Genomic DNA, 12,661 nt, shown 5'->3' with positions numbered 1-12,661 from the left:
TCTACAGTTTAATTGCCGAAGTCATTCCAGTTATTTTAGTAATGGACCAAAATTTTTCATGTAAGTAAATTATGGTTCAAAATACATTCATCTAACATTTCTCAGGTGGGGAAAGCCAAAGAAAAGCCAAGACTATACAAAACTCATTACCAAAATGTGTATCCTGATACTGATTTCACACATCATAACTGCAAGAGTAACCTTCCACTTGGCGGCTTTTTACCCGTACGTATCAGACTCAGGTAAATAGAGTAATACAGACAGCCCTAACAGCAATTACTTTCCATCAGCTAGATAAACGCTTTCGTTTTTCACGAATAAATACGCAGTTACAATCAGTTGTTGAACACAGCCTATCACAAAGTTCTGCTTTTGTGTACCACCACTTAAGTGAGTCTGAAGCATTTAAGTCAACTTGAAGTATCTCCTTGGCCACGCTAAAACAAATATGTTATAAGAAGTACTTGTCTCTGAAGATGCAAGTTTTCCCGCGTGGTTGTCACTTACTCTACCAACAGCCCCTTACCCTGCAGTCTCTAACAACTAACAAATAAAAAGTTACTTGCACAAAACCTCTGCTTTTCTCGAGCAATCAGATCTTCACCAGCAAGAAACTACTTTGGACATGAATTCAGCTCGCTTATTTGTACAGCAGTAGCACATCAACCACAAATATTCACCTCCTTTGCAACGATCCTGTAATAACAGTTTTAACGCTACCCACTTTCTTGGAAATAGCTCCTTATTTATAGAACAGCTTTTCCTTCCAGCTCCAATGGAATAACAAAAATAATTAAGATGTTTACATGGTTCTGTACCAACAGTAACAACCAAAGTGCAGTCACTTCAGAAGGCCAAGGGTGTTTCTTTATGTCATATATACATTTAATGGACACAACAGGACCACAAGCAAAGATTCAGCTTGACAAGAGTTTTTTCACTTGGACACTCGCACCATAGCCTCTGTTCAAATCTTAATAATGAAATATATTGATTATTTTTGACATCCAGTGGTTAAGCTCCTTTCCTTTTAGGATTCAAATCATAATATAAAATCCAAATGGCAACAGAGCTTGTTAGACATGAAGTAATTATGGCAAATGATCTCATTTAGCCATTCCAGATACAGACATGATTGAATTACTTCCAGTTTAGGAAATTACAGGCTTCTGTTGAAAGAATACTAGACTTCGATGTTTACCTGCTTTTTCCCCTCGTCAGATCAGAAACCCACCCATTTCTAAACACTCTTTTTATGCAAATACTGGTTGATTCTTTTCACATCAAACCTCAGAAACACATGTGATGCCTAGACAAGGAATCACACCTTTGTCTCACGTGTACTTGAAGATTTTAACCATCCAAACTCAAGAGATTCTGTGCCTATGCGCACACTCTGTACCTACACATACCAGAGTTATTCCACTTTGTTAACTGAGGACTGAAAACAACAAAACTCAAGTCTGTTACCCAATGTTGATTGTCTGAAAGGCAAAACAGACATTATCACTCTCCTAGCTGGGAAGTACACTCAAGTATCATTAAAGCATTTTTGCAGTGTTAGATTAGTAGATGAAATTAGATTAGATTTTGCAGTATCAGTAAGTCCTTCACTTACACACTTCCTCCCATAGCAGAGACTTTGGCTGATCTCACCTTCACCGGTAACTAGCAATACTAAACAGAATGCAAATAGAAAATAATCTTAAAGCATTCAATATTTAGTATCCACAGATACTAAATATTACTGGTAGTATATCTGGTATCACCAGATACTGGTTTGCCTTCAAGACGAGTTACAAAATCGGTGTATTAGCTGCTATCACTAACTCCTCCTGAAGCCTAACGGCAGTGAGTGCTGCTGCAGTTCCTCTTCCTTTAAGTTACTACACAGTGAAAGCTTGTAGGTGTGGAATATCTGGGACGAGTGAAATTTCTATTTGAAATCAACATGACTTGTGACAGTTTTCCGTGCTCAGGCTACCCACTGAAGGAAAAGAAAACACCAAAGTCCTACAGCACTCAGAGACTGTCTTCTGGTTTTTTTCATTCCCTCTGATCACAGCAGCAGCAGCGAGACAGCCCTCACAACACAATTAATGATACTGTTAGACAAAAAGGAAATAAACTAAATGGAGTCAGACTGTCTTTTGCATTAGGAAATAACATCAAGTATCTATCTGCCAGATGAAAGACAAGAAAAATCTGCTAGAAAATAAGACTCTAAGTGCTCTTACAGAGCACTTAGAAGAGAGTACTTAGAGGGAACTCCACATTACTGCAACAACTTTAAGTAATGGCATTAGTATCAGAGCCAAAGGACTCCAATACCCTTTGATAAGGATAAAAAACCAGGCTAGAGCTGAGCAAGGGTCACAGTACTGCTCAGGCTCCAGCCACTACTGGTGCAGTCGGTATTTTATATCCACTCGCAACAGAGGAGGGATGCTTTAATTGTAGGAAGTGTACAGTCCTATCACCACCAGAAACTGGCAGATGGGGAAGATGATACTGAAAGCGTCTGCCTTATTCTCAGCCTTCTTTTGGTTGTGTATCATCACTACCGCCCTTCTCCAGCACTTCTGTTCATGCTGATAAGGAAGCATACCAATGGGCACACAAACTCACCAAAACCGTTTTGGAACTGCCCGCGGGGTGTTAGAGCCTGCAATTTCAGAGGCTACAGGTGTCTGCTCCAGGAGGGTGCGTGACCTCAGCCATGGTTGGTGTCCCTGGTGTTTCAATTCCCCTTCTTAAAACAAAATTTTACAACAGTGTTTCTGTATTTCAATGAAGGTTTTTGATACACTAACTCTGCAGGACGTTCCTACCTGATCTGAAAGGAAAAAAAACAGTAGAAAATATTCAACTGCTGCTAAAAAAAATAAAAAGAAAAATCACTAATGCAAAAGGACACACACCATTACTTAAACCTTCTCCTTACAAGTAAGGATCTATTCTGTTTTTCACTTCAAATATTCTTTCCCTTTCATTGATCTCCAGTGATTCAAAAACACCTAGAAAATACAAGAAAAACTCAGCATTCTACTTCTAAATGGATAAAACGTTTCCCCAGCAGTAGAGCTGAATGGCAATCAGTCTGTCTCACTGTGTGTGAGGTGCCTTCCACAACCTGCAGAGCAGACACCACAGCGAGAGCCTGAAAAGAATTTTCTTTGGAAAAGAAACCTGCGGAGCTGTGGTGCCCAGGTATTCTTAGACAGAGCTAGTGCTTGCCATGCTTCCAACCTGAAAAGAAAAATATTCATTTATTCAAAAAATTCAAAAACCACAGCTGAAAAGTGTGACATCAAGGCTCACGGCAAGCAAACCTGAGACCAAAGATGCCTGAAGAGTAACCACAGTGCCTTGAAGCACCTCCACAGACCTCAGCAGGTACTCCAGGTCCACGCCAGAAGGGATGTGTGCTCTGACCACACCGCTTCCATTCAGTTGTGCTGAATGTGCAGGCAAGTGCTCTGTAGCTAGAACACTTGAGATTATTTTTTTTTAAGCTTGTGCCCATATAACCCTCCATACACAAGTGCTCCTTGAGTGCATATTACCTATTTGTTCTCTAAGACAAATTTCCTAGCTCTCTTCTCTGAGTCATTTCCAAGCCTCTTTTTTTCTTTTTTTTGGCTTTCACCAATTCTAAACACAAAGTAGACAGGATGGGAGGAGTTAGCATGAACATTTAAATACTGAAAAAGAACAAAGAGCTGGATGGAAAAGCACTTCGGTATAGTGAACAAACTGGAGTTGCATCATGCTTTTATGCTATCTTCTAATCTTTAAATAAAGACAATGTTCTATTTCTAACGTGAGTCATTCATGAGAAAACCCTTCAGCTCGCAGGGAGAGCCCTTCCTTTTTCTAAAACTTCAGAGTTTCAGCTATTACTAAAACAGAAAGACAATTTGCCTAGTGATGATTTTACTAGATAGGCACAGCATTGTTGTAAGTCCAAATTATATTCCTGGCCAAGTAGCAAAACAGAAGGAAAGACAACAGTATAAATCTTGCTAGTACTAAAAATATTTAAAAATCATTAAAAAAAGACTAAATAGATATTCCAACTTAGTCCATTTCTGTTCAATTACTGTGACTGAACTAAATACATTTAGATGAATTTCCTGTAAACAAATACTTATCAGAATATGCACTTTTAATGCAGGTTTGTTTACACTAAAGGTGTTACCCAAAAAAACACATCCCAAAACCAAAAAACAAACTGTAGCTTGCCATAGTAATCAGTATTTTGTCCTGCATCTGTGATGATGCCACTTCAATCATTTTCCACTATCAGCAATACAAGCACAGCATCCAAACACGGGCATTAACCCAGAACTCTGCAGCTTACAAAGGCACCTTCAGTATTCATTTCTCTCGACAAGTCCTACGAAAAAGCATGGGAATCAATTCACTTCTCAGATGCTGACACTGAAGGTACAGCATCATTAAAAAAAAAAATCCAACTGTCAAATGCAATTCTTTACATTCCTGTTTCCCAATAATTTCTTTACATCACCAATTGTTTTACTTTTGTTTTACACTTTTGTCCTTCATTTGTTAAGCATGAAGCAAACTTAATAGCATGACTAAAATGCCATCAATCTAAATGCTGCATTTTTGAGCAAGCAGGCACCAAAAATTAAGAATGAGCAAGTTTTTTGCACACTGAGAAAGAACTGCAACAGATCAACACGCAAAGAGCATCCCACAGGTCAGTGCAAATTAGGAGTGAATCCCAAAATAAGGAGAAAAATCCAGTATCCCAAATCCACATCCCTCATCTTTTCCAGTAGCAAAAATTAAATCCTCTCCAGTGGTGTTATATGAACCAACAGAATTCCTGCATTTCACTTACTAGCCTTTCCCCTGGCATTCACTGGCCAAGATGTAACGCAATCTTGCTCCACCACTTCACCTGATTTCAGAGTTCAGATTCTCAAGAGAACACCAAAATAATCCCTAGCCAGTAAACAAAAAAGCTCCTACAACATCTATCAATAGATAAAACACTGATTCTCTAGCTCACTTATGAAGAAACCTGACTACTTGATGCAACGAAATTTTGGTTTCGTAAATACTCTCCTCCTCCCATGTCAGCCCCAAATGGGTGATATTAAGCACTCCCATTCCAAGCAAAGAACTTCATTTAGATAGATAGAACAGATAGATTTCATTTTGCTGCTACTGAAGTATCTCACGAGTGCAAAGATAGTTACACAACACGAGGCTTAAAACTAAACAAACCTATCCTTGCCCATCCACAGAATCTGCACAACTGTTTCTTCTGGCCTTTAAAAATAATACACATCCATCCTGAGAACAAATCTGATCGTCTCAGGACATTTGTCTCAACGGATATTCTCAGGCTACCCTCTTCCTTTCCCCCTACACGCTCCCTTTTTTAAACTTAATTATAGGAACATTTTCCAGCTTTCAGACAAGACGTATAAACAAAGCTGTGACCACTTGTGGCTATTAAAAATTCCATGGACGGTTTTGTAGGAGGACATCCTCCTGCACGGATTTATTTCAGTGTGAAAACAAAATATATCTGCATTAAATTCAATCAGTAAAACTAGTTGGATTTGGTTGCCTTTAAAAAATAAATAAATAAAATAAAACTATCCTAATGCATGAATCTTTGCTATTTAGTCACTGCTGACCATGTTCTAGCACAGTAGTGCTCACACATCCATTAACAGGGAAAATAAACCTTTACACAATATCCTTTCGCACACAAAATTACCAGTTAGCGGTATGAGGAATTTAGGACCGAGTCCATGGCTTGCAGAGTTATTTTGAGAGTTCTCAGTCACGAGGGATGCTGTGACCAGAAAGCACATTAGCAGCAAAACCCAGAAGAGAGCCTCAAACACGCATCCATCATTGTAATTGTTTAACTACCGGAAAGCACACCATTACAAGATGTTGCTGAAAACATCTTTCCCTCTAGGACAAGGAGATACTTTACAAGCAAGTCATAGCTAAGATACCTGTCCTTTGAGGCTTCTAATAATATATGAAAAAGCCCAACTTAATATTAAACCTATTATCACATGAAAACATATTTTCAGGCATTTAGAGGAAACAGTTTCCCTCTGACATGACCCACTAGACCTCTTACATTTAGGAATTGGTTTATTTCCTCTGCAGGGTAAGTTTAGTTACACCAGTGATTGATGTTCAACATGTTTTTACTGAAAGAACAAACAAAAGCATACAAAACTGTAAATACAAAATACATTTTTATTCTACACAGAATAGAGACAGCAGGCTAACTGCTGCCAGCTATATAATCACTTCTTGGAAAAAATCACACATTATTTGTTATAATGTGTAAGAATGACTTCAAATAACACAAAAATATGTTTTTGTCCTGGTCAGAAATACCCACATATAATTTAGTTGGTGTTAACATGCCTAGTCAAGCAGAAAGTAGGCAATTCTGAAGTTGTGCAAAAGCAGGGTCTAAAAAACACCAATCTGGGAAAGAAAAAAAATATATATATAGAATATATATAAAAATCCAGTCCGTGCCATTTACCTGCCTTCCCAAAGCCAGCATTAGGATTTCACCTATCACACACAGGAGACAGATGCACATATGCTTATGTCTATAAAGGTACAAACCACAGTAAATGTGTTTCTTGAACTCGACGGAGCAGGAGTTTGCAGCAACCGACTGCAGCATATGTATCTTTACAATCTGCCCATGCTGATAACAAGAGCAACAACAGCTGTAAAGAAACAGACGAGTGTACAAAGGCTTTTTACAGCTCGCATGAGCAGCTAACCCTCTCTGCTCCTACTTGCCTTTCCCAACAGCACTGAAGCACAAATAGGTACAGCTTTACAACAGCCTTCAAATCTTCACCCTGCTAGATAGATACGCCGATAGAAACAACCGAAGAGCCAACCGCCTTGCTTTTTATTTCCTAATTATGGCACTGACACACATATCTGCCATCTGAAAGCAGTGTTTGTTTAAGTTAATGAACACTTCTCTTTTACCATCCCTGTTATTTTTATGAACAGGCAGTACTGAAGACCATGATTACACTACACTTACCTCCTCTACATCTTATATTCACTAATGTACCTTGTCTCATCATTCTGATGCATTTCCATTAGGAAACCAAGTGTTTTGCAAACACAAGAACCACCTTCAAGCAAATGAAGGGTTGTCATGTGTGGAGGAAAGAAAAACCACACAACGAGCAGCTCTGCACGAGTTGTTTTGCCACTTGCTGCTGGATATACAGCCCTGCCTGGATCCCTTCTTGCTCTGGGTTTGTTTTCTGCCAGTGTAGCAAGCCAAACTCTTTCACAGAAGTATCACAGAGCTGCCCAAGCCAAAGCAACTGGCATGGCAGAAAGCCCTGGCAGAGGGAGGCACAGGGGGCAGCAACCCTTGAAACATCAGCCAGCCCTAAAACCAGCTCAGCCCAGCCCCCAAAACCCCACCCTCGCAGCCTGTATCCTCTAAATCCTGAAAGTAGTTCAACCTGATATTAAAAATAGATAAGTGTGGATTTCCTTTTAGGCGCATTTTTCTTTTGAAGTCACTCTGCTCCTGCTTCAAGATCAGAAGATGCTTCTAGGCCAACTTTTCTTTTTAAAAGTATGTAAATACAAATCACTGAATATGGAAAGAAAGCTGAGTTTAACTTCACATTCTAAGTCTCTTACCCAAATAAATTAATACTGGCATTAATAACACAGTGTTAAAATATACAAGGTCATGCATATTGAAGAAATGCAGCAAAATTTTATGCTAACGTGGAAATGGTAATGGGAGACGCTGGTCACAACGTAGCAGTATGTCTTTCGGGGTGGGTTATTGACAGGTTAGCACAGAGAGTGGAAACACTACCCAAGTTAGCACGCGTCTTCCTTGGTATCGATTGCCAAATACTGTTTAAGAAATCTGGTGAATGGCCATTCTGATTACAGTTACACCTATGAACTGATAAGTACACCATCACCTTCACATCGCTGCCCTCTTTCAAAAGGGGAAACAGCAACACTGGAATAATAAGGGACAGACGTAATACCTTTGCAGTGCCAAGCACTAAAAGTAAAAATGCATTCTTGTATTGTCTTGCTGTGTAATTTATATTGCCTTAGAACTTTCTTAAGATTTCAGCTTTTAAGCAAAATGATTACATATGATTTTCCCCACAGTGAATAATGGGAAAGGCTCTGTGTAGCAACACCACCAGGAAAAATGCAGATGGTATTATGACTCCAAAATTAAGAGGCCTCAAGCCTTTTCTTTACGCTACATCAGATCAACAAAACATTGTCAAACAGAATCGAAAGATTTCTTCCCCATCAATATGTATCCTGCAAGGCAGAGTCTCACAAATATGTAATTTTGGGAGAACTCAATAGTATTTTTCTTCCCTATTTAGCAATCGTTATGTGCAAAACCAGGGAAACATAGGTTACTTTGTGCTACAGCTGAAACTGAACTCCTTTCCTCTGATGTTTGCATTTGAAAGCCCCCAGTAAGTGTTACTGTAAGTGTTAACACAAAATACAGTCTTTGTAAAAACTGCAGATTACATATTTCTCTTGTTGACTTTCACAGAAAGATCCAGGTCACAACAAATTCTGTAATTTTGGCTCATGTTTCAGCACTCCAGAGTGAGAGACTGATCCAGCAACAATGCCAGGAGAGGCCATGGTAACAGCTGATAGCAAATTATGCACCCGCCTGCAACGCACAACAGCCACTTTTTAAGTGGGAGTCTTGGGAAACAAATCAGGGTTCCTCCTCAGCGTTATCTAGGTGGTGAAAGCAACAGACCACCGTGCCAAGTATGCACAGCTAAGTGACACATGAAAGATATCGCATATTTATTTGAAACCCTTCATTCATTACAGTGCGATGAAAGGGCAGCTGAAGATCAGTGGATTTAGCTTGACTACAGTAGGAAAACTCTGAAATTTGAAAATTAAGATCGAATAGCTTTCCAAGAATGAGATCCTTTAAGCTGCATGTACCTTTTAGTACTTTTTAACTTGGGGCATTTATGATCTTGCCTAGTAAAAGCATACTGTATTACACAGCATACTACTATAAAGACTAATACGAAGAATGGGATGGAAAGGGACTGGATGATCCCATGACTAATTTCTGTGACAGAGCTATTTGCTTCTAATTGAGACAAGCATACAGGCAATGCTGACAGTAATTTAAAAAACTTGAAACAATTGCCAGATGACAAAACTTCAGATAAACAAGGTTTAACAGATTCCCATCAAGTCTTCAGCAGACTGATATTATATATCATTATATTATACAGCACAAAGACATCATCTAGTTCAAATCCAGGTCAGAAAATAAGCAATTATCCACCTTTGTGAGTTATGCTGCATTCTCTTCTAATGCAAAAAGGGAAATGGTTAGCACTTGGCTACCTCCAGGTCATCAGCCACGACCAAAGCTGCTCTCCCCGCAGGGCACAGGAGTGGTCACGTACATACATGCTCCACAGGCAGCATTCAGCACCAGCTACTGATGGAAATCAGGTCAAGCACACGGAATACGGAGCAGGCCGGGAAGCTGGATTGCTTGAGCTACTGTTACCACTGAACAGGGTTTGGCTCCATGTTCACATCAGAGGATACGGGATGATTCCCAGGAATTCAGCATCTCCCACTGGCACGCACCTCCCAGTAGCTGCTGTGAATGACTGGACTAACCACAAACGTCTCGCTTCCAACCTAGGCAGCTTCCAGCTCCAACATCCAAGCATCCTGGATCAAGGACGGGACAATTCCTTCTGAGTAGCAGAGATTATTCCATCATCTGTTGGGTGTGGGAGAAGCAAACAAGAACACACCGATCCTTTCAACTTCTGAAAGGACACTATGAGAAGAATCAAAATTTGCAGCGATGTGTTTCAGCTTTGCCCTTACCACAGCACCCCCAGCTAGAGGCAAGGAAAGCATTGGCTGGCTCGCACCTACGTTTCCAAGTACAGACCTGGAAAAAGGCTCAAAAAGCAAGCAGACCAGAGCAGTATCAGACATTCCTGTCAGATCCATTTTGAGTCACAGCATGGAAAATCGACAGGAATGTCGCTGAGCAGCTGCAGGGGGGTCCCGGAGGCCAGACCCCACAGCCGCCCACCAGCAGTACCCTCAAATCCTGCTTTAGATGCGGGCACAGTTCACCAGACCTACCGTGCTCCCAGCACAATGTCTGGGGCTCAACCCGTCTTGCTGCCTTAATTTTCCAGTAACATCTACTCTTGGCAACGAGAGAGCTGCTCTCTGTACTTCACTCATTAGTGGAGAGCATTAGTCAGTTACTTATGATTGCTGGCTCTTTCTAAAGCACACAAATCCAATTTTCAGAAAAAGCAAGGGAAAATTCATCCTTCCCCTTCCCCCACCCCTGCCTGAGACAGCTCTGGAGTTAGATTTCAGAAGCAATATTTATTGCAGAAGCTTTCTATTTATTCATTTTCCAAGATCAGTTGCAGGCTAAAGGAAGTGGAGCAAATGCTGGATTTGAAAGCAGTCTTCGTTCTCCAAAGAATGTCTCCAGACAGCAACCAGAGTGCCATGGTAGGACTACTCACGCATCAAATGACTGCTCGAGTAGCATTTACTTTCCTCCAAAAGAAGATGAGCTCCAGGGTGCACGATGGAATACCTGACACTGCAAACCATCAAAGTTCTTGCGGTCTCATCCAAAAAAGCAACCCTCATACCTGCTACGGAAGCTGCTGAGCTGCAATACCTGAAGGAAAATGCACCTTAGGTCGTACAATATTTTACTTCTTGGTCATCTTCAGCTCCAAGTGTTCCAGCATCTTGCTATGACATCAACAAGCCCACTGGCCACATGCTCTGTAGCCCAAGAGGGCACTTTAAGAGGTCAGGAATTTATTCATAGGTTTCTTAGTGAAGGAATAGTAAGGCTTAGTTTAAGACTGTAAAGCATTTTCAAATTCCTCACACAAGAGTATATTTAGCATTTGTGAATTGTTGTTTGCCATCACTCCATGCAACAATTAGCTTGACAGGTCACTAATCCAGATATAAAAGAGCTTTTTCTCTGGTTCACTGATAAGAAGTTTGCTGGATGGATCACTTACTGTAAGGTCAAACCCCTGCTCTCCCATTCCTAGCTTGGCAAAAGACCATTGCTAGTTTATACCAAATCTGGCTCATCATACTTCCAAAATAAAGCACATTCACTTTGAACATGCTTTAAAAAAGTTTGAATACTTTTTATTTATTTTTTAGTGTAGACATAAGTTCTATGTTGAAAAAAATATATATTTTTTTCGTACTTCAAGCAGACCCTCTGGCACTCCAAGCAAAAACTCCTTTGAATAAATACATTCTTCTATTTAAACTTTTTCAAACAGTTTCAGTCAGATCTGCCAAAATAGTACATTGCACTTTCTAGGCTGTTTTTCCTGCCTAGTATTGACAAAAAAGTCACTGCATTCCTTCCAGAGATCAATGAAAAATAATCTGAACGTGTATTTTTCTACTTTATTAAGTTAATCATTTTTCCTCAGCTAAGTGCTTAATAAGAAACAATCTGTATCCCTACAACAACTTCAAAGATCTAAGCAATTAACTTCTATTACTCTCTCTGTCTCAGACTTATAGCATGTTAAATTCAGCATTTTCCCTGAAACTGAAGAGAGAAAGGTTTACAAAGCTTTAAGTAACTAACTGGCATTCAACCCCAACCTCTTTCCAAATCCATCGACTCCTGCTGCTCCTATTTATAAACATTCTTACTCAGATTTCCACTTCATCCTGCCATGCTCAAATAGCAAACATTTTTGTCGATTAGGAAACAACTGAATGGGACCAAATGCTTTAGTTGTGTTACCCCTCACCACAGTGCAAAAGGTACCAATAAAAGATAGCACTTTCTGCTAAACTTGTAATATGTACAGCAAGTTATGTCGTCTTTAACTGCAGATACCAGCTTCATAAGACAATGCGGTTATATATAGCTTCTGAGAAGCAAATTTCCAAAGAGCTCCTCTCTCTCTTCGGAGCAGTGCTCTACCTGGCATGAGCTTTCAGTACACAAAGACAAACTTTGTGTAAGGCTGTAAAAAATCTGACTCATATTAACAGTCGCAATCATCCTAATTTTGCCTAAGGGCAACCAGAAATACCAAGTTGGAAATTCTGCTGAGCACTCCGCACCAACAGGGTGTTTGTCTGCACCTCTGTGGGCACTGCTAGCGAGGGGCGTAGGGAGAAGACTTGTTCACCCCGGGCAGAGATCCTTCTGTCTTCCACAAACGGGCAATATGGCACTGGGTACAAAACACCCGGTGAATGCCATCTGCTGACACTTTCTTCATTGTTTTAAGTATTTTTTGCCCACTGATAAAGGCAGTTGCTAATAACAATGGTGGCATTATTAAGCATAGGTTTTTGCTACCGAGTCACCTAATCCCAACAGCACAGAACCACGTAGAGAGCAGTCGACATACCACATCAAAATTATCCAAAAGCTAGTTCAAAAAGATTTTTCAATTACAGCATCTGCCCTACCATCTCCTCAATGTTTGAACTGATTTGGACCTTAACCTTTGCTAAAGCATTTGAAGCACGACCAGAAAACCCAAGCGCCGCATCCACAGACGTCCAG

At 40.1% G+C, this 12,661-nt stretch overlaps 1 protein-coding gene across 3 annotated transcripts in view; it reads right to left on the bottom strand.

Annotated features, from left to right (window-relative positions):
• CYTH3 (cytohesin 3) overlaps positions 1-12,661 on the bottom strand; it is a 51,964-nt gene that overhangs the window by 25,929 nt on the left and 13,374 nt on the right. The gene's annotated exons all lie outside the window — the stretch shown is intronic.

This window comes from Anser brachyrhynchus (genome assembly GCF_964034855.1).
Source record: "Anser brachyrhynchus genome assembly, chromosome: 15".
NCBI classification, from domain to species: domain Eukaryota; kingdom Metazoa; phylum Chordata; class Aves; order Anseriformes; family Anatidae; genus Anser; species Anser brachyrhynchus.
Note: the sequence above shows the minus strand (reverse complement) of the source record. Positions and strands in the feature narration are given on the sequence as shown.